The 23,462-nt window shown below is 39.4% G+C and overlaps 1 protein-coding gene across 3 annotated transcripts in view; it reads right to left on the bottom strand.

Annotated features, from left to right (window-relative positions):
- The window catches only part of LOC146486507 (RNA-binding motif, single-stranded-interacting protein 2-like), a 64,675-nt gene that overhangs the window by 34,165 nt on the left and 7,048 nt on the right, over nt 1-23,462 (bottom strand). The window contains exons 2-4 of one of the 3 annotated variants that reach the window (XM_085101367.1): nt 16,807-17,716; nt 15,047-15,133; nt 12,459-12,548 (exon numbers count right to left, since the gene is read on the bottom strand). The gene's annotated coding sequence lies outside the window, so the exon portion shown is untranslated. Of the gene's footprint in view, nt 1-7,389; nt 7,722-12,458; nt 12,549-15,046; nt 15,134-16,806; nt 17,717-23,462 lie in introns of those variants that run through there. The other 2 variants (XM_085101398.1, XM_085101359.1) reach the window with 2 other exon arrangements.

The following is a 23,462-nucleotide window of genomic DNA, read 5'->3' as shown; positions in this document are numbered from 1 at the left end:
TCAACGGAACTAAACAGTAACAAACTGGTTTTCCAAATATTCTTTTTAGACGCACACTTGAATCTGACACATACATCATAAAATCCTACGGTTGTGTTTGCACATTTTGTTTGCAAACAAATGAAACTGCGAATAGAACTTATTCAATAGTTAATTTTTGCTAACCTGTACATGTAGCGATCTTACTTGCAAGAATGTTTTCTTTCTCAAAACAGGTATATTAATTTAAGAAGATTGTTGGCGCTACATAAAAAGCAGTAATTTGTTTCTTTTCAGCAACAAAAAAAGAAATTTAGACGCAACAAAATCTTTCTTTTTCCCTTGTTCGAAGTTAACTCTTAGAAGTCGTCTTCTGTCGTTGCCAATGTTCCGTGTATGTAGATAAAACTCAAGTATGTGACCTGATATAAACAAATGAAGTCAGTGATAAATGTTTATATGGTCCAGTTTGTTACAAAGTGTTTCTATCTTTTATTTGCGATCTATTTATTCTTTTTCTACCATTGAAACGAAAACTGTTGACAATTCTTTCAAATCGTCCTGTTCGTTTTGAGAACTCTCCAAGCGAAGCATGTTTTAAAAACTGTCGAATTATTTGCACTGAATCTGTAGTTTTCGGAGTAGAATGTTGGGCAATTTAGGTACAAAGCAAGGAGAATTACTTCGAATTTACTGCCTTTGGATAACGAAAAAGTAACAAAGTTGCAAATAGTGTTTTTAGTTGCGGCTCACAGAGACCATTAACTGTTCCTGTAAATCAAAACATGGTTATCTAACAAGATCTAGACTGTTATATACGAGCCGCAGCCTTTTGAGGAAGTCCTAGTCTGGAGTGTTGAACAACTTACACGGCTTCTAGCAGTCGATATGACAAGGCCTTTCCGAACTCAGCAAATGTTCCGGCTTCCAATTTTGTTGCCGACTGAATATCCTTCCACTTAGAATACTACTGAAAAGGGGGTTGACTTTGAGTTTATTAAAATCTACAAGTTGCGGCAAAAAAATTTACTTTCCACTGAAGACCTAACACGCGAAAACCGAATATCAATTCCTGTATAGTATCCGCCGGTGAAGGAACGCCAACTTTGGCCCGTGGTACAAGTTTGAAGTCAGAGTTCCATAGCTTCTTGTCGAACGCGGAAAAATAATTGAACCATAACTTCATTAGACAGAGGTTTACGGTCAGCATAAGTAAATTAGACGAGAACATAAGATCGTTATTAAACTTGCCTCGGGGAAAAAGAGGTCCAGTTTGATAACGCTGAACAAAATCAGAGAATTTTTTTCAAAACACAAAGTTAAGCACCATATAAACGATACTACAAATTTTACTTATTAAGCATTAAGGTTCGATATTAACGCTCAGATTTTTAATCTTGACTTTAACTAATAGGTGGTTCTCACTTTCGCGAATAAAGTGTGGCTAAGCAAATGAAAGCTACTTCTCAATATACTTTCCCGTAGTACCGTTTACCATGCTGTACAAGGTGGTTCAAACTTTGAAATTTTCGCTGCGGCAATTCACATGTAAGCTACTGAGCATTACGTTCAGTCCATATGGCTGTGTATTATACTGTCAGGTGCAAGGTCGTTCAAGCAGTGGGTTTTGGGAGTTTGTAGATAATACTGTACATGTGATTGTGATCATAATTGCAAGCCGGAATAACTCCTGAACAATACTCTTCCACGGTGCTGGTTATTACGATGTACAAGTGTGTGATTCGCTCGAGATAAAGTATTTATTTTGACCATTCAAATGACCACTGGGCAGTTCATTCATGTGGACTGTTAAAATGCAGTACAAGGTGGTTCTAACTCAGTTTTGTTCTTTTTAGATTGTGTTGATGATTCTGTGGATCGTACCTACGTGAAACCTACTGCAAACGAAAAGGAAAAATACTTTATAGTTTTACAGAACTCTAAATTAATTAACTCTAGGGACGATATTCTTCATGACCAGTTCAACTGAAAGCAGTTTCCATGCTTTTTTTTCACAACTTTATACTACAAAAGGACGTTCTGGCTTTCTTGCCAAAAAATTTCCTTCGAGTCTTTAGGAGAAAGAGGAACTATCAAAAAAATCATTCTTAATGTAAAAAAATCATCGGATACAAAAGTCAAGTATTACTACAAGTGTTTATCGACAAAACGCCTCAAAACAAATATTGCTAATGATATGTTATAGTTCTCCGAAAACACTCCCTTTTCTGTATTGAGATATTAATCAAGCAATTACCTAAACTCGACAATTCAGTCATGCACAATCAAATTTAGAAACTGACGGTTCAATCAGAGAATTCGCTTGATATGAATTAAACCCACTATGTCGACAAATACGTACAACATGATCTAGTTAAACGCATCGTAAACTGTTTTAACATTGATTACTTGAACGAGAATCTTCATCCATTCACAATCAAATGTAGAAACTTTAACAGAACATGAATATACTACAGCAAAGGTCTAAAAAAATCGACAAATAACTAGAACATGGTTTAACTTATTGTCCACTAATTTGTGTACACACCTGTTTCTGAAGTCGAGCATTTTATATTCATGCAAAATCAAAAATAGAAACCTAAAAGTTAAGTAAAAGTAATTTATAATAAGTCAATAAAACCGAGAGTTCTTGCACAATCTGCCGAGCCAGAGGCTCTCCGCCGATAAAGTGTTTGACAATAATCTGAATCGAATTGGAATTTAGAAATGTTGGTTTCTGAGAACTGCAAACAGAACTGGAAAATGCACTTGACGAAACATCAGCTACTATTGGAAAGGTTTCAGAATTCGGGGAATATCTAAAACATGGTTTGAGGACCAGTATCACCACTACTTTGTACACGCCGATTAGCTAACTCGACAAATTTTACTCATGCACAATCAAATTTCGAAACCAACTTGATTGAATATCAGTTCGTACAGAAAAGTTTCAGAAATCTTCACTGAATTACTAAAACATGGTTACACTTGTCGTTCCGACTGATTTGTACACGCTGACTGTCTTTAAAACATCGACAATTTTATATTCAAGGACAATCCGGCAATTTCAGAAACCTGTGGACTTAAACCAAAAGTTTGCTTAGTAAAATTTTACTTACTAATGAATAACTTTCAGAAATCTACAAATAACTACAACATGGTTGAACTCGGAGTCACCTGATTTTGCACACTGACGTCCACAATTTCAGTTCGAATCTCGAAACCGGAGGACTCAATCAGATAATATACTTGATCAAACTTAACTTACTACAGGGAAGGTTTCAAAAATCGATGGATAAATACTACATAGTTTGCCAATCGCGTTAGATTCATTTGCACACAAGCATCGACAATCAGTACAAGAGACAGTATATGATCTGAACACACATTTCAATGAATATGTTTAAGATACACCTGCTTGAGGAAGGGCTTCAGAATTTCGACATACAAACACCACATGCTTTAAGTAATCATGTATTTGACTAATTTGTTAGTACACAAGCGTCGAAAATCAGCACAGGAGTATGACCATACATTTCAATGGAAACGGCTAAGCTTAAATAATCCGGAAGGACCCCACGTGGTGCTGGGCTAGACAACAAACCAGTCGCCATTTTGCCATCCAAACGAGCTTGAAAGGCACGCAAAAGAAGCTAGTAGCAACCCTTATCGCTGCAAACCTCCTTTGCGGGACTTACTAGATTTCATTAAGCTGTGGACTTTCGAGAAACTGTTTCGTATTTTGCGATAAAGATCAGGGTAGTCCGCACTGCATCCTTTTACCTACAACTGAGATTTTCAATAAACGAAGTAGGTTATTAGTTTAAAAGTGCCTCGTTGAACAACCATCTCTTAAAATTCGCATTACGTCGGAGGACAACGAGGGTATATCTCAAGTGAGACCTATTTCTGTTATTATTTTAAGTAAAAAGCATTTTCCATTTTGTTGGAAACGATTGTGTGACCGAGAGCCCCAACACAATGTGATCTACATACTTCACACACGGCGCATATTTTGGTGAAGAAATTTTGGTCTGAAATTTATCAGGCGATGTCTCCTTTAAACATATTCCGATAAGATAAACGAATTACCGTGTTATTATGAGTAAAGGAGACTGACATTTTGTTCATTGGTTTTGCAGCTCTAATATACCCATTTGAATTAAGACATATACGAAGAAAGAGTTTAAAAAAAGTTTGCCGTTTAATTTGAAAGAATCCTCCGACTGAAACGGATAGATGTTTTGGTCTTCCTAATCGTGTCAAAGGAATCAGATAACAGCCCGGGATAAAGGCAGTAAACCTAGTAAATGTAGAATAATCTGATAGATTATAAAGGTAGGTATCAGAATGGCAAACGCAAAAGGAGCTGCTTTAGAATTTTCGCGGTGCGATTTAGCCTGGTTCAATTTCGTGCGAAATTGTCTAAATGGATTCGAATAAAGATAAAAGGCTAAATATTTTGAAATGATTGATTAGATAACAAAAAATCCTGCTTTACAGTTTTCATGTTCGACCGTTGTGTGAAGGGATAGAAACAAAAAAATAAGACAACACAACATATTTATAAGGACGTTAAACTCGTGGAAACTTCGTGGACGAACGCATCTAACGTGAATGCACACAGACGGTGAGTTGATGTTTGTTATTGACGAAGCATATTTAGATCATAAAATGAACTTGATTTCTTTTGGCAAGGCAGACAAATGACACTCGTGAAGCACATCACCGCGATAAAAAAGAATGTAAACTCCAAAGTACTCAAAGAACGGTTTAACATTAATTGGTGTTTGGCATCCGATAAAGTTCAAAACACGGATGTTGTCTAACTCTTGGCTTCACGCAAAAAGACTATAATTACTGCAGTTCGTGTATCTCTTTTCTGTCGATGAAATCCTTAGCACTGTTGACTACTAAAACGAAAGCTACTGAGTAGTATTTTCCACCGGAGCTGTTCGCTTTTTGAAATTTTAGAAAATGATATATTTTTTAGAATTTTTGCTTGCTTAAGGTTGGCCACTATTGACAAAGTGCAAGGCTGCAAAACAATTGGCGTTGTGTACAACATCCTTAAGTTGAAAAATTGAGATGCGGGAAAGTTTAAATGAAATTTGCTGAGCAGTACTTTCCTATGGTGCTTTTGGCTATTCAAAAACGATGGCATTTACTCCAGAAGTTTTTGCAGTTGAGTTTGGGAGCAGCTCCCAAAGTAGCGCTCTCATAATACTGCAAGACTCCAAACAAAGATCTGCTTCAGAGCTACTGGATGAAGTCCTCAGTGTGTGTAACCATGAAAATGAAAGCTACTGAGCAGTACTTTACAATCGTACTGTCTGTTTATCGGCAATTCACCAAATGATTTTCAAGGTCCTCTCCCTCATTCGAGTCTTATAACTTTTGGCAATGAAAGCACTCTAAACAATGATTTCATCTGAGTGCAGTGACCTTTGTTAACACGATCTTAGAATTAATAGCAAGAACACTTCACACTTCGAACCGTAAAGTCGATACTTGGCTGCAAACGTAATTCACTAGATCGCGACCAATAACCTCTATGCCTTAGCACAGCTTCGACGCAAAAGCGGAGCAATTTTGAAATATTTGCCAGCGATATAAACCGGAAAAAATCCCACCCACGAATTGGGAAGGGTGTTAACAATTCTCTCCTATTTCTTCACGCGCAACTAAGTACACCTTGCACACAACGACCCATCACGGAATCAATATACACTTCGCTTTTGAAAACGCGACACTTTACTCCTAATTGAAAATGCTCCGCGGGCAATGAAGAAACGTAGCAATTCTTGAACAGAGTTTTAGATAGTTTTTGACACGAACGTTGTAAAGCTGCTGTTCCGCTTAACTTTAGCTTTGATCTGAGCTTTTGAGGTTTGGTGCCACTCACGCAATCACTGAATTCAAATTTTTAATTGCTTTGGGTTTGTCCACGCGTTTGTTTCGGATGAACACAAAAGGTTGGCATTATCGTGCACCATATAACACACAAATAATTTCCGTTGCTTGCTTTTGTTCCGAACACAAGCGCCTGGAGATAGTTCGTTTTCTTTCACTGGGTAATTGAATGCTGCGATTGACTGAAAACAAATGAGATATTTGAAGTCACAAGGCGGCGATAGATTTCTCACAGATGTAGCAATAAGTGATAGTACTTGCAACGAGTGTATTATAAAGGGCGTCAACTTTTCTTAGCCATGCAACAACGTCTATATTCACTGCGGATTAGGCCGTTCTCACTTTCATACGGCCTTTACCAGTTTGTCGCGTGGTCGCCAACAACGTGAAAGAGCTGAGAACAAAGAGTAAAACCACAAAACCGTGACAGAGAAGTAAGCTTAGCATTTCCACCCAATTTACCTAAACAAACTGCAAATCGGCTCTCTATGCAGTGAAAGCGATGCCCAAACAACTCGCAGAGCCGACTGGCTGCCGTGCAAAACAAGCTTTGGCGATCGCATCTAAAGGGGCTGTCGGGTTTAACATATTTGTTTTTGCATGTAGATACATTCTAATCATATTTGGCTAACATAAGTAGCGTCCTCTGATCGGGGTAAACACAGTGTTGAAACCGGAACATTGCACAAACGGATTGCATGAATACACGCTCTAGACTGCAGATAGAGAAGCACTTTCGACCATCAACAGAAGTTGGGTAATTTTCGCGCGAAAAACGGGAACGACACTAGCTGAAGGCTACAAACGAAAAGTCACGCTATGTGCGCGCCGTAGTGAAGTTCAATGTTCCTCTTTGTGGATAAATTGTGCTTTTGTACGTTGTGTGCATCCCGTAAATCAATCAACTTTCAGTCAGAAACGACCAATGTAATTAAACATACACTGTGAGGTCAACTTCGAACGCACCACAAGGCAAAAACACTGAGAAAGTTCCGCTCGTTCGCAACTCTATTGACTGAATGACCAACAAAACAGTACTATTACTTGATCTGTGTAAAATCTCCAGTGTATGTGATAACGGATTTCTTTTCCCAAACAATGCCTGAAGGTTTTTTGACTTGTATGCGAATGGAATTGAAAGCTTTTATGACGCCAATTGTCAATAAAGAGGGCATTTGTATAGAGAGCTTTCTTGCGAGCGCAACAAAACAAACTGAACCTTTTCTCATTAATAACTGCCCTTCTGTGAACACGAAAGCTGCATTGACAGATCTAACAGTGCTATCTTCAATGCGATGCTTTCTTTTGATAACCCAAGTTCGCGCGTTGTCGAACACGATTATCCACAAGAGCCCTTAAATTCGGAAATTTAAAATCAGCCGAACGTTTGGCACTGCCGCACTGAACCCTAAGCCCCTCTAGCGTTTCGATCATGCGAGCGCGAAAACCGACTCACGCAATACGTTCGAGGCACGACAAGAGAAACATTCATTTTACCTGAAAGAGGCGTCTACCTAGCGTAGAATCACAGCAAAGCCAAGCAGTCTGCTAAGCGTCAGTGGTGAGGAAATACAACAAGCGGAACGCAGCAAAGGCGGTCTACGATCTTCAACGACTGATGATCGCGGTGAATGAGAGAGAGCTATCAGTAAGCATGCGCGCGAAACCCAAAAAGCACGTGCTCTGTGATGTGGAAACATGTTAGTGATCGATTTCATTGAAATGGACATAAATTTAAAAAGCGCTTAATTGAAAATATCGGTCAAAGACGGTGAGTTGCACTTACGTACGGTTTTGCGAGGAAAATGATTTTTCGTTCTTGACATGTAAACGATTCGTTTGCTAATTTACAAACCGATATTTGCCCTCGTGTTCAGTGTTCCGTTAAGATCAGGGGGCGAAACTAAAATCGGTACATAAATATCGACATTGCTGTAATATAATAGTAAACATATCATTAAAAAATACTCGTAAATTTTAAAGCGAAAACCTGTAGACTTAGTCTTAAATAAACATTGTAGATGGAGAAACGTGAAAATTTTGAAATAAATTTATTGTATTTAACGCTTTTTTCATTGTTCTCGGAAACGGAACTTCACATCTTGATAACAAAATTTCCCGCGCACGCGAAAATCTCAAAATATACATGTTCGTAAACACCGGTGACTTCAGCGATGAAGTATTGAAGTGCAGTTCGGCAATTGCGGATATTTTGTACAATTATTGATCATTATGGAAATCAAATACTTGTTTGCCAGCTTTAATTTTTGAAGTACTACTGAGAGAAATCCAAAATCGAAAAATACGTACCGAAGGTTCTCTTTCTGAGCAACACCATCAGCTGGGCTCACAAAATCATTTAATAATTATTTCTGTAGTTTTATGCGAAGGTCATTTGCGCTTCGTGCTTTCTACGTGCGAGGAGGCGGGAATTAATTAGTTTGAACTAAATCGCATTACCAGGCGAAAGGGATTTGACGGGAGAGGAAGCAATCTGAAGGAGTCGATCGAGGAAATACAACAAGTTGAGGTTTGTAGGTTGAGCTGAAGTTATAAATTTCATCATTTCAATGACCTTTCAAAAGGGACAAACAACAACAGGGCAAGTATGCGCGGAATGCCGCAATACAATTAATGTGTAACCTGACTCTTGAGCCAGGAATGCGCGCTATTCAAAGCCTCTCTCCCTCTGGAAGCAGCTTATGGCGCTGGAATTTAAAATCTCCGAGGAGAAGTTTGAGAACAAGGGAGAACAGGCGTGGGGACGCTGTAGACACTCGTGTTTGCTTTTCAACGGCTGCTTGAAAGCGGGTATTGCTTGTTTTACAGTCTGTCTGTCTGCCAAGCGAGATGGCTTGTGTCCAAAGGGCAATGAGGCGTGACCACTTCAAAGGCTTGAGAAGATGAACCGACCGGAGACCGACTACTGAATCCAGATTGAATAATTAATGAATGGTAAGCAACTGAGAGAAGCCATTTACCACCGCGTGTGCGCAAGACTAGGAGAGAAGACGAAGCTTGATTACTTCGCTATCACCAGGATAAGTTAGATTCAGTTCATTCGCAAGACATATAGTTGAAAGAGGTGAATTTGCGCGACAAAAAAAGCGACCCAGAAGAGAGAGTGGGGTGAGTGTAAATGAAAGAAAGGGAAGGGGATGAGAAGGAGTCAGGGATGGGAGGGAGACATACGAGCCCCCACCCCACCCCATCTCTCTTTGTATGCCCTTTCACCAAGTTCTTCTATTTTTCTATTAGTCCTGACATTGCTCAGTATGTAAGGAAATGTCCGGGATTTTTCTCGTCCGAACAAAACCGGTACAGTACCCGAATTTTTGAAAAGGCAGCCGATGAAAACTTGAGCGCTTTTCGTGAAACGACACTGAATCACGGGTTTTATGGCCGTGAGATGTTGCAGAATGATGCAAAATAGAGAAAAAAGGAGAAAGAATGGAGAGGAGATGGAAAAAAGACTTTGGAACCTTTTGTTTTTATATTGACAAAAAAAAAAAACATTTGCACAGAGAAGCATGAGTCGAGCGCTTTTCGTAAAACGACACTGAATCAAGGGTTTTATGGACCCGAGGAGGTCCAGCATGCATGATGCGAAAGAGAGAAGAAAGGAGAAAAAAGGGAGAGGAGATGGAAAAAAACTGAGAAAAAACCATTCGCACAGAGAAGCATGACTTGAGCGCTTTTCGTGAAACGACACTGAATCACGGGTTTTATGGACCCGAGGAGGTGCAGAATGATTCAAAATAGAGAAGAAAGGAGGAAGAAGGGACAGGAGATGGAAAAAAAGACTTCGCACCCTTTTGTTTTTATATTGAGAAAAAAAAACATTCGCACAGAGGAGCATGACTTGAGTGCTATTCGTGAAACGACACTGAATCGCGGGTTTTGTGGCGCCGAGGAGGTGCAGCATGATACGAAAGAGAGAAGAAAGGAGGAAGAGGAGATGGAAAAAAAGACTTTGCAACCTTTTGTTTTTATACCGGCAACTTTGCACATTTTGAACGACAAAAAACCATTCGCACCGTACCCTTAAGGAAGCATGACTCGATCGGACTCGTTTTCAAACATCCGGGCTGATGTATATCTCGCCGGGTAAATGTGAAATAACTTCGATTTTAAGACTTCTACAACAAAGGCAAGGCTTATGAAAACGCTCGAAAGTGTGACTCCGTTGGCTTGGAAGAAATTGAGACATTTAATTATTGTTTTCTGACTAGTATTCGTGCACTCGTTATTCAGTGTTCTGTTCTATTTTGTTTGTTTGTTTGTTTGTTTTTTTCCCTCAAAGTTCGTCATGTAGTTTGCTGTGCTCGGACTGTGTTGTTAAAATGTATCACATTACTTACCAGTTGTGTCATCTAAGTCAAAGTGTGTTATGTTCGAAATTTCAAGAACAAACCTGAAGTCTATCGTCCGAAAATTATTACTCCGAACATCAGGTGTAATCGAATCTTGCGTTTGTTTTTGTTTTGCTTTACGTGCTCTTTGATTGTTTAGCAAAACTCGCACGACTTTCTCAACCAATGAGAAGCAAAACCAAAACCAATCGTGACTTGCTCAGCTCGCACGAGTTTTCCCGCGCTGGGAACCGGTTACACGTATTTGCTTCGAACAGATTGGTCCATAGTGCTGTTTACGTATATTGTGATTGGCTAGAGTAATTACTTTGGTACGACACTCAATAGACCAGTTTCGTATTTGACTACGAGGCTTTGGGGAACAAACCAACATTGATTGAGGTTCAGAGATGAGTAATAAATTTCATTTGTTATATTCCCCTGAGCCTCGTAGCCAAGCTAGAATTCTAATATATGGAAATGGTCTATTGAAATCACTCGATGCCTTTTGTTTTCGCGCGGGTTTTAATCAGTTCCGTTATTTTCGCTAACTGTTCAGTGAGGTCGCCAAAATTAATTCACAACCTATAAAGATGTGAGTTGCTTGCATACCATAACAAAAATTGAAGGTAATACCGTGTAACCCCACACTTTGCGATGACCATTACGAGTAGCTTGTGGTCACAGTATGCGTTCTTGGTGATTCAACTATACTTTGTCTACTGGACGTTTAAGACTTCTCTCAGTTTTTACACGGGCGTCATCTATAATGGACGCGATGCACACCATTCGATTTTCCAACTTTAATTTCTTGGATTTTCTTTATAAATGCTACACTTTTCTAAGTTTTTTAACGGGTATCATTCAATATCGTGGATTTCATTCCCCGCATTCAGTCACAGTTGTCACTGTCAGTCATTGTCACTGCCATTGCTAATACCATTCTAAAGCCATTGCCATTGTTCGGCATTGTCAAACCTATTGTCACTCATTGTCATTGCCACTGCCATTGTCAAAGCCACTGTCATTGCCATTGTCATTGTCATTGCCATTGCCATTGTCATTGCCATTGTCATTGGCATTGGCATTGCAAAGCCACTGTCAATGTCATTGCCATTGTCATGGTCAATGCCATTGTCAGTCATTGCCATTGCCATTATCATTGCCATTGCCATTGTCATTGTCATTGCCATTATCATTGCCATTGTCATGGTCAATGCCATTGTTATTGTCATTGCCATTATCATTGCCATCGTCATTGTCAATGCCATTGTCATTGCCATTATCATTGCCATTGTCATGGTCAATGCCATTGTCATTGTCATTGCCATTATCATTGCCATCGTCATTGTCAATGCCATTGTCATTGCCATTGTCATGGTCAATGCCATTGTCATTGTCAATGCCATTATCATTGCCATTGTCATGGTCATTGCCATTGTCATTGCCATTATCATTGCCATTGTCATGGTCAATGCCATTGTCATTGTCATTGCCATTATCATTGCCATCGTCATTGTCAATGCCATTGTCATGGTCAATGCCATTGTCATTGTCATTGCCATTGTCATGGTCAATGCCATTGTCATTGGCATTGTCATTGCCATTATCATTGCCATGGTCAATGCCATTGTCATTGTCATTGCCATTATCATTGCCATTGTCATGGTCAATGCCATTGTCATTGTCATTGCCATTATCATTGCCATTGTCATGGTCATTGCCATTGTCATTGCCATTATCATTGCCATTGTCATGGTCAATGCCATTGTCATTGTCATTGTCATGGTCAATGCCATTGTCATTGTCAACGCTATTGCCATTGTCAATACCATTGTCATTGTCAATGCCATTGTCATTGCCATCGTCAATGTTACTGTCAATACCATTGTCGAGCCATTGCCATTGCTATTGTCATTGCTATTGTCATTGCCATTACCATTGTCAATGCCATTGTCAATGTTACTGTCAATACCATTGTCGATCCATTGCCATTGTCTTTGTCATTGCCATTACCACTGTCAATGCAGACATCATTGCCATTGTTATTACCACTGTGACTGTCACAGTCATTGTCATTGTCATTAAAGCTGATGTATTTCTCAGCCTCGAAACCGGGAGTAAATTGGAGTGAAATTAACACTCGTTTAACTTAGTGAAAAAACAAAACAAAACAAAAAACGAATAAAGGATCAGAGGTAAAACAGTACTCACCAGAGCATATTTTACTTTTCAGCGACCTGAATGGTTCCCTGTTCAAGGTATTATTGACGTAACACATCGTCAACATCATATTTGGAAGACCTGTATTTTCAAGAGAAATACATACAAGATTGTATCGTTCTCCTTGCTTTCAATCATTTTCGTTTGTTTGCTTTTTTTATATATTTTAGAGCAGTTTTCAATTGTGTGGAAAGTAATTCGAGCGATTGGCGCCGGTTACAGCTATTTTCACTGAGTTCTGACTGGTTCATTGCGCTGTTTACATCTCTCGTGATAGGCCAGTGTAATTACTTTGGTTTTGGTTTTACGACAAAATTTAAAACCGCTGTGTACTGTGTCCCAAGAAAATGTGTCTTGTATTGCATCTCACTAACATAGCAATCGATTTCATGCAATCATGGTTAAATGTTTAGACTACTAGTAATTTTTCATTTCTCTCGCGATAATAGAGCGGGGTAAACATTCGAGTGCACATGAAAATCGTCTCTAGTAGGAGGACACACGACTCGCGTGGGAGATAATGGAAGCTGAGTGAAAAACAAATACGTAAACGAGAAAAGACAGAAAAACTGGCCTTTTTTCTGGCTTATATGACAAATTCATTTTTCACATCGGACCGCACGATGTCAACACCTCCAACTGAGGCTAGCCGTATGGGGCCACCCTAGCTGAGGCAGGTTTCTGAATTGGCAAAATATAGACGGCAGACTAATTCTAACGGCGGAGGTGGCGAAAAATAAACAAAATGCCTAGAACAACTGAAATATGTTATAACAAATTAGGGCTAATTTGTCATAATATATTTCAGTTGTTCCGGCTAGCCATTTTGTTTATTTTTCGCCACCTCCGCAGTTAAGATTTGTCTGCCGTCTATATTTTGCATTTGAAACAAAAATCACTGATCCAGGACTACAAGAGATCCGGCACCACTCATCGGTTTGCCGCTGTGGTTTTGAAGATTTTAATTGCCCTGAATGTGGTCCCAGAGCCACGGACAGTATTTGTATGAATTTGGACGTAGTACCCAGTGGGACAAGCACGTTAAGGGAGGTTTCCGTAGCGGCGGCAGATTCGACCGCCTTTGCTAGTTTAACATGTTTAACAACGACCGGCATTGTGTAACATGTTAAATCTAAACTGAAAACTCATTTGTGTAGTATCGCGTATTTTCAACCTTCTGTGGACTTTGAAATTGCACTTTTTTAATCGTTATGATTTTCTGATATCTGATTATAGCTTTTTAATTATTGTCACGACACGATTGATCAATTTCTATAAAAAATTTTTAATTAGTTTTTAATCATTTTATTGTTTATATTTCTTGTTAAGCGCTCAAGAGCCTCAGTATAAAGCGCTCTAGATATAATAAATTAGTGTTATTAGTATAAAACAACGGTAATGTTACGAAAAGGTGCCCACTGCACTGGCGACCGGCTAATGACACGCGATCTCAGTTGTGGTTTCGCCTCGCTGCGGAGACATACCTGCAAATTAACTCCATTGCATATGATGCGACGCGACATTGTGATGCTCCAATGAACCTAATTACGTTCCGCGTGATCACAGCACCTCAGGCTAGCCTCCGGTTAATTCCGGTCTATTATTAGAAGTCCTTGTAATTATTCATCGGAGGTTGCTCGTATACCTTCGAGATTTTTAAGAAAAAATTCCGGTTTCGTAGGAACTGATTATGTCCTTAAGCGATCAGTAGCTTTTCAAGCTTCTCTACAATGTTTCAGAGACAAAAATCGCAATTTTTAGCAGAATAGAAAAGTCGCTGTTTGGCGTGTAGCAAACCATGCGTTAAAGGGTGTTAACGGGCATTACATCGACAGACAAATGTTGACTAATTCAATCGTAGCTAACCATTCTGCTTGATAACAGATAAACTGTTATTTGTCAATTGAATTGAGCCGCCGCTTCTCTGTCCGTTGACAGCTGGCGGTAAACGATTTTGAGAAACACAGTCAAGAATGTAATTTATGCACTTGCGAATGACAGCAATTTTCAAGTTAGTTCCGCGCGCAATGCGCAAGACCAAAACAAAGTAGACACTTCAACCAATCACAAGCCAGGTAAAGAACACAATAAACCAATTAGAACGCGAAGCAAATACACGTCAATGGCATCGAACGCGGGAAAACGCTTACAAGAGAGTCACGGTTAGCCCGTTCTGGAGTTGAGAAACTAGCAAGAGTGTGTGTGTGTGTTTTTAAGACAATCATACAGCGTCGCCGTCGTAAATTAAGCAAAACGGAAGCAAACATTGCAAAATTAGTTTCGACGCTCAACCGAGAAACCCGCTTCAAAGTGAAGTAAATTGATCTTGATAGAGGTATTTTTTTGTTAGTCTTGACACAAGGGGACTTGAAAAGGGAAATCCGAGGTCTTTCAACAGGACATGTTGTTGCAAAGAAAAAAAATCAGTGCTAATACTGGTAGCATACACATAGGATATTTTAATTTTCTGCGATCTATGAAATTGGTTCCCTGCACAAGGCAGTGACGTACTCAATATACAGTCACTACCTCAATTGGTTATAAAAAAAAATCAGTGCTTAAAGTAGTAAAATACACACCACAGGATACGTCACTTTTTTGTAATCTGGTTGGTTCCCCGCTCAAGACAGTGATGTAACATACAGCTACTTCCTTATTTGGATGGCCTGCAAAAGAAAATTAATAGATGCAGTTTTGAGTCAGTGACACAGGCATACTCGGAAAAAGAAAATCCGAGTACTCCCAACAAGAGTCGCGTCGACCTTCCGATTACTAGTTCGAATGCTCTACCACTGAGCTACAGGAGACTCGTGGGAGCTAAGGCTACTAGGTTCATGTGACAAACATCCTGTATACTGTTAGGATTTGAATGTCAATGAAATAAATGTGATGTTATTTTTTAAGCCTAGTGAATAACGAACTTGTCATATTTTTTCCCGTGGTGTTCCACTTCATTCATACTTTATTCCGTGTGCCACTTCTTTCTTTTATCGTTCCCAGTTCTTGCGAATGAGTGCCACGTGTATGTACAAGTCGGGAGAAGGGCATTTGCCATTCCTTGACGTAATTCACGAATTCGCGTAAAAAATCGAGACAACCTCGTTTCTAGGGTCCCCTCTCGAGGGAAAAGGAGAGAGGATCCTGGGAATGAGGTTGAAATCGAGAAAATAACGGAGTTTTTTATGTTGGGTATTTGCACAGGTATACCATCCTCCGCGTGTTAGCTATGCTTTTAACTGGCTGTGTCGGTTATAAAAATTAAATTTGAACAAAAAAGCTGACAATATTAAAACGATGCTGAAGTTTGCTCTTCTGTTTTTGTATAGTTCAGTTCTACAGACTTACGGTTTGACTCACTCAGAAGCATAGAAGGGCTGATTATACTCGTCAGTGTGAGGCAAGTTTGTGAAACCTCATACGCAAGCCTCATAAAAACACATTTACACATGAACATACAAACTTGAAAATATAAACTCCAACATCGTGTTCAACATTTTGAGCGCTTTTTTTCTTATTCTATCTATACCACCCTAAGAAATACTTATTTTATAACCGACACTGAGCCATTTCACCACACAGAGGATGGTAAACCTGTGGTATTAGGCTGGATGATACAGGAGGCAACCTCTCCGCGACTAAACACGAAAAAAAAAAAGATTAAAGTCAATGGTCAAGGCAGAAGAATTGTAAAATTGCTTTTCCAGGAGTTGTAACCGATTACTGTCGTTTGTTCCACTAATATGACTCCAATATGTACTTACTTAGTGGGCGGGCCAGACGGGAAAACATTTGACGCGAGGTCATGGTCACGTGGTCATTTCTACCGTTTGCCGTAACCGTAATTCTGAATAAGGACTTTAAGATAGGACGACTACGGACTACGGCTACGGTTGGACGTGAGTCGGCACCTGGATCGAGTCAGACTGCGCATGATCATTAGCACGCGAGTTTCCCGCGTTGTTCGTAGTCTTTCTGCTACGCGGAGTAGTCAGTGTGTTTCACGTAGTGGCGAAGATCAAGCTATGTTTTCACTCTGTAATCTCTGGCACAGCAATGTACAGTTGTCTTTTAATGTACTCTAAGTGTACCTTCTATTATTACTTATTATTTTCTCAACACCGCGTAGTGGAAATCTTAATGTCAAAATGCACTTCGATTTTCGTGCCCTTTCAGCGTACTCGCGCCAGTCCACGATTTGTATGGCCTGGCGCGGCCTACCGTAGCCGTAGTCCGTGGTCGTCCTATCTTAAAGTCCTTAACAAATCTCTCCAACGCAACCGGTCCTCATACGGAGATTTACTCTATCACTATAGAATTAAAATTCTAAGGTGGTATTTACCATAACTGATGACTGCTAAACTGGCCCCACAGTGTTTTTGGAATTCTAGCGTCATCCTTTCTTGACTGTTCGTAACACCGTTTGTTTCGTCAACGTAGAGACGTCGAACGCTAGTAGTCATCACAATACAGCGGCTAGCTTCTACGTGGTGAAATAGCAACACTTTGCCGGAGACTTTTCCATCCAATGACCAGTGTGGAATAAGGACACACTTGCAGTTTTAAACATACTTGGCAAACTAGAGAGAGATAATTACCTCGCTTACCGTTTGCCATACGGGGCGAAGAACGTACGTGACTGCCTAGTTATGGAGAGATGCACTTGCAAACATTTCTCCGTAGTTGAACAGGGCAAAATTAACGTTTTGCATTCCGCTGTGCGGTGTATGTTGCAGTAACCCATGCAAGGATAGACTCAGGCGATAGCACGGAAACCTGAGCGTAAGAAACAGAAGGATACATCATTGTCCGCCAGCTTCAGTCGCCTGCGACACACCCAGGGTTTTATAGGACCGAGTTGAACGCTCATTCCGCCAAGATTTCTAGCCCACTTCTTTCTGAACTAGCAACAGCTGAACTGCCACATTAACTATGCCCTGTTTACTAAATGGTCGAGGTAGGACAGCTAGTGTGAACTGACTTCAGTCCATAACGAATGCAGCTTTCACTTCGGGACGTCTTGATATTCTTTGAACATGCCTGGAAAAGACATCCGTTCCGCATCTTTTCGAGCTGATCATGATGACGTGAAATTGATTATATAATCATAGGCACTTTCTGGGAACTGAGTCCCACATGGACATTGGAACATTTGCTTGTGCTCTTCGGCTCTACGTCGAAAACAGGACCGACATACCAAATGGTCACAACGGAAGACTGTCCAATCGTACACCACAGAACACTGACTACTCCTTATAACAAAAAACACATACCCACTTAGCAATAGCGTGAATGCGATCCATATTTCCTGAAACGTTAACGAAACATCAACAATAAAAATAATAATAAAAATAAAATAAACTCCAACAAGGAATATTAGCTCTATCCGAAGAAGACTAGAGTTATTTTTTTTTTCTTATGCTGATTGGCAAATGAAAACTCAATATTATTGCAAGATTAGTTTACGCAGCGGGTTGGCCTTTTGAGTGGCGTGAGCGTTTCTTGACAAATGGAACGGTACAAGTTTTCTCACAAGACAAAACGAAACGTAAAAAGCTGTGCAATGAAACCCCGCTTCTACGGACACCCGCTTAATACGGAAACGGGTTAATACGGACAACGAAAACTTTTCTGTGTCCCGAGTGACAAACTCTCGTACATCCTCAACCTCGCTTTATGGACACTAGTTATCTGCGCACTGTCTATTTTCACTGTTACAATTGTGTGCTAATTGTAGACATTGTGCCCTGTTCAAATAATGACAGATTTCTACGGGTTAATACGATTTTATTTCTAAAAAGTAGCAGCAAAATGGCGTGACATGTTTGATCAGTCTGTCTTTCTTCTGGTATTATTACTCCCTTGTAAGAAAGTGATTCTGCCTACTATGTATAAAACAAAAGTTTCACTTCTTTGGCTTTTTGCTACAAGTCATTGCTTGTAGTCTCCTTCCTCTTTCACGTCCTATGCTTGCCGCTATCGACCCTATCAGCATCAGCCTCCGAAGACTTCGACTCCGTTGTCGTGGTTCAAGAACAATAAAGGAGTTTTAGTCCAAGACTATGATAGATGTGTAAGATTTCCTTAGTTTGAACCTGTTACAGTTACAGTTAAAAAATTTAACAACGTCTTGTTGCCGTAAAAATGTCTGCTTTATTCTTTGTATCGATAAAACATGTGTCCGTGACGTTTTTCCATGTTTTTCTGAGAGCCCGCTTAATACGGACACCCGGATAATACGGACACTTTGGCATGTTGTTACGCCGCAAAATGTAACAATTAACGCGAAATGTAACGACTTTTGACACTAAATGTAATATTAACCCGAACTGTGACAAATTCTTACGCAAAATGTAACAAATTCTTTAGCGCGAATTGTAACAACTTTTTAACGCAAAATGTAACAACCCAAAATGTAACAACTCTGGCCTTGATATATAAAGAAGGAGATTTAGACATATTAGCCTTCTTGTCAAGCTAAACATCTACTGAAATGCAAATTATACAAACTTACTGGTTACAAGTCCCGTTGAGAGAGGTTTTGGAGCAGTATTTAGCAAAACGGGAGGCGGTCGCTTACGAGAAGTGGCCGCTAGGAAAGAGTTAACTGTATTAAATAGAATCACTCGGTTTAAAAAGGTCGACGTTTTCTCTTGAATTAAAATGTTAAGCTAAGAAATCGTTTAATGAAAAGAGGAGAAAATTATTCAAGAGCACATAGAATAAAGATCGTAGAGTGGTAGAACAACTCTCTTACCCTTGTTAAATGGCTGATTAAATTTGACTCTCTATGTGTTCTTTGATTAATGATGGAGAAAAGCAACAGTGTATTGTAAGTAAATGGAAGTGTAAGTAGGTAGTAGAAGTCGTTTAAGTAACCATACATTCTTCAGGTACCAGTGATAAAGCTTTCGATCGAAACTCCTCCTGTGTGTATGTAGTGTTGGTGGCAAGGTAAACACCACGTTTACGCCTTTACCACTTAATCTGACAACCGCTTCCGCTTTACTTGTCCTCTCCCAAATTCTGAAAACTTGGGAATATTGTGACCCTTCGCTCCTCTTTCCCACTTTACCTCTGGTATTGATAGTAATATAAACAGCACTTTATTAATTTGGGAATCCAAAAGTCCATTCTTCATAAGGTTTAGACAACCGAGGGATAATAGCTAAAGCTGTACTGAAGGTTGGTACGACCAAGTTTAGCCACCCACACACAGTGGATAGTGATGTACCTTAAGCTTTACTTACAATAATCCATCAAAAAGATTGTTACGTTTTGCGTTGTTACATTTCGCGTTAAAGAAGTTGTTGCATTTTGCGTTAAAAAGTTGTTACAATTCGCGTTAAAGAAATTGTTACATTTTGCATTAGAAGTTGTTACAATTCGGGTTGATATTACATTTTGCGTCAAAAGTTGTTACATTTCGCGTTAATGTTACATTTTGCGTTAATTGTTACCTTTTGCGGCGTAACACATGTCCCCTTGGTGTCCGTATTAACCGGGCTTCACTGTACCGTGCCGTCGAAGTTTAAACATTACCTTTATTTATTTTTTATTTATTATTATTATCATTTATTTATTTATTATTATTATTATTATTATTATTATTATTATTATTATTATTATTATTATTATTATTATTATTATTATTTTGCTTTCTTGAAGCGACTAGAAAATATACGTTATCTTGTAGAAAACTCTTACTCTAAACTCAAGTGAACTGAGTTGTGAAACGCTTATATCATGACGAACATTCATCAAGCTATCGAGGTCCGGCGCTGTGAAGAAATGTACTGGTTTCAGGAAATGGTCCTGAGAAATTCCCTGTCATTCCAGCAATTTAAATTCGCAGATAAGAGAGTTATAATTCGGCAGGACAGTGGAATAAATAAACCGTTAACCGTGAAGGCACTTTTACATCTTACGTACGTAATGCAAGGGTCTTGTCTTTGACATAGAACTCAGAGCCAGTCCGGTCTAAATTTACAAAAGCTAATTCCAAAAGCACTTTTGAAGTGTCTATGTCATAGGCATGTTTTACGTGTTTTGGACAAAAGTTTGATGAATCTCAAACTAATTATGTCCTTTTTCTCGTTCACGAAAAGCGCCTTGCACGCCAAGAAAAAGATGTCAAGTGATTTCCTCTCAGGGAAAACTGAGTTTTATCGAAGAGGCAAGTTGCAATCCATTTTCATCCTGGCCTTCGTAGCCAAATACATTTAGAAATAGTTTCAGTGCACTAGTATAGTAACTTGTAATAAAAATTGTCGATCAGCCCTATTCTTGTCAGGAAGTGAAGAATTGATCGAAAGACGTCGATGTAAGAACTTAAAACTAAAAGCCATAACGTTTGAGCTCTACGTACATTGAAAGTGGAGCTGGTAAGCTGCATGCTTTCCAGTTGATTTTTATCTCCTGCACATCCTACTTCATTAGCTTCCTATAAGCAAGTGTCGATGGTTTGGCGCTCTGTAGAAATTTCGAAAAGAAATATTCATATTCGAGTTAATCCATTGCGTTTTTTCTAGAGACACAGTTAATTGCCATGATTATTCCAAAACTGAAAGGTTGAAGGCCGGGCTCGTACACCATATTTGTTTTGGAAAGCAGTAAGTGGAAGAAAGTTGGAGGAACCTTTTCCGTTTGACTTTTGTTATACCTTTGCGGTACCAATCTTTGTATAGTACATAAAATAAAATTAATAAATAACAGGTCTATTTTCTATTCTTATATGGAAATTATACTATACTGGTGCAGATGCCAAGGAGCCGTTTTTTCAGAGATTATCGTTTCCACAAAGAAGGTCTCCGACCAGATTTTTCAGATTTCTTTCATGAAAAGGTCTGATACCTTAAACAGGAAGTTCCGGTATAAAGGGGGCCTGGGGCCCGTTTCTCGAAAGTCCCGGTAACTTATCGGGCCCGATAAGTGTTTGGTGATAAATGTTTCTTAAAAGAAGTCAATTTTTGTTAGCTTTGAATACTAAATTTTAAAATCTTACAATTCTATGAAAACATTGACCAAGTACCATGTCTGTAATCATTGTGTGAACGGCGAAAAAAAAAACGTATAAAAATGTACTTTTCGGGCCAGGTAAGTTACCGGGACTTTCGAGAAACGGGCCCCAGGCTATTCTAACCTTCAGATGCCAATCAACCACCTGAACGTAGACAACTGACAAACAACATGTGTCTTTTTCTTCGGCGTTTACCGGAGAATTTGGCTTATTTTTCAGAATAAACCTTGTTAAACAAATAAGAACTTGATATATTATATTGCTGTAGTGATATTATAAAATTTTAATTTTTCAGAGGTCGCTTCAGTCAACAACTTTCCACGACTGAACGGCGTCTAAATTTGCATCTCACGCCCACAAAGGTGTGAAATGAAGGAGGGGCTTGCCCTTTTATAGCGGAACTCCTTGTTTAAGGACGATGCCTTCTAATAAAGAAGTATTTTTGTGTGGTTTATGACAATGAAGGGAGCCGGGAGCAGCTCTTAGAAAGGGCTTTTGAAATTCAGAAAGAAAATGGGGGTAGCCACGCATTTTAAGAGATAAGCAACAATTATTCTCAAAGACTGTAAAATACAAAGCAATGTATGGCTTTTTCTGTGGCCAAATTGAAGCTTAATCATCTCTGAAAAATGCACAGTTACCCCCAATTTTCTTTTTGGATACCAAGAGCACTTGCTAAGTTCTGCTTTTTCCGCGTAGTTTTGAACCGCGCAAAAATAACCCTGTATTAGTAGGCACCGCCCATAGGAAACCCGAGTATCTCGAGATGCGCAGAACGTATGCGCAGTAACAAAAGTAGGCACCGTCCTTTAGTTACGCCTATCTTTCTTGTTTAGATTCCCAAGAAATGACACCAGCTGTACCTCCGTATTTCTGAAGTTCCGAATCGAAAAACTTTCCAGCTGCCGCTTTTTGTGTCAAAAGATACTTAGATCTATCCAGGAAGCCTTAATGGATTTACTGAAAGAGGTTACATCAATCATTTTAAGACCTCCGTCTTCATAGTCATTTATCATAACAGTTCTTTTGGTTTTGTTACTTTTTTCGCTCCATAAAAATTTATAAAATATTGCGTTGATCTCTTTAATTACGTCATGATTTGTTTGTAAAGGAGAAAGAATAGAAACTTCCTGTGTGGCACAAGGCTCTTTAAATCATGATTTTCCGCCACAAGTTCAGTCTACGAAATTTCCTGCACCCTAGCATCGCTTTATAGTTTTCCTACCTTGTCACTGGGTACACCGACAGCTAAACACCAAAAGTTTTGACTTTCTTCTTTGGCCACTTCACCCTAGAAGACCCAGGGGCAGTTAGTCGGGTAGCAGGGATTTTCGTGGGCGAAAGTTTACTGTAAGAACGGTATGAGCCGTTCGTCTCGTTCTTACAGTAAACTTTCGCCCACGAAAATCCCTGTTACCCGACTAACTGCCCCTGGGTCTCCGAGGATGTGGCCACTTAAAGTCTCTAACAGAACAGAGTATAACATCGCTGAGGGGTGAGAGGCACTCCAAAGAAATTCTGTCTTTTTGCTATTGAGTCCGAGGCCAGACATTTCACCAAACCTGTCTATCAACTTTGAAGATTCCCGTAAGGATGCTTCAGAGCCATCTTGACTTAGTTTAATTTCTTTGCCATTTACAGTTATGCCTCGAATTTCCTTTAGTTGACGAATAGCTTCAGCCAATAATTTCTGCTAGAAGAATAAACCGGAGAATTAAAGAGGGCAATCCTCTCTACTCCTCTAGTAGGAGGCGGAAAGTTGCTGGCCTAACAATTGTTTTAAATACAGCTTTCGATGTTGGAGTAAAAGAACGTTGGTCCTTCTGAGCAACGATGAACCAAAGTCAACATGTTGTAGGGTTTTATGGATCAATGGGTACCCCAAAGTTGAAAAATGCTCTTTCAAAATATAGTAAAAGAACTAGGATACGTAGTCCCGGAATATTTTTCGCCGCATATATTTTATAACGCTGTCTACC

This window comes from Pavona decussata, unplaced genomic scaffold (assembly GCF_977016875.1).
Source record: "Pavona decussata unplaced genomic scaffold, jaPavDecu1.1 SCAFFOLD_21, whole genome shotgun sequence".
Classification (NCBI taxonomy): Eukaryota; Metazoa; Cnidaria; class Anthozoa; order Scleractinia; family Agariciidae; genus Pavona; species Pavona decussata.
Note: the sequence above shows the minus strand (reverse complement) of the source record. Positions and strands in the feature narration are given on the sequence as shown.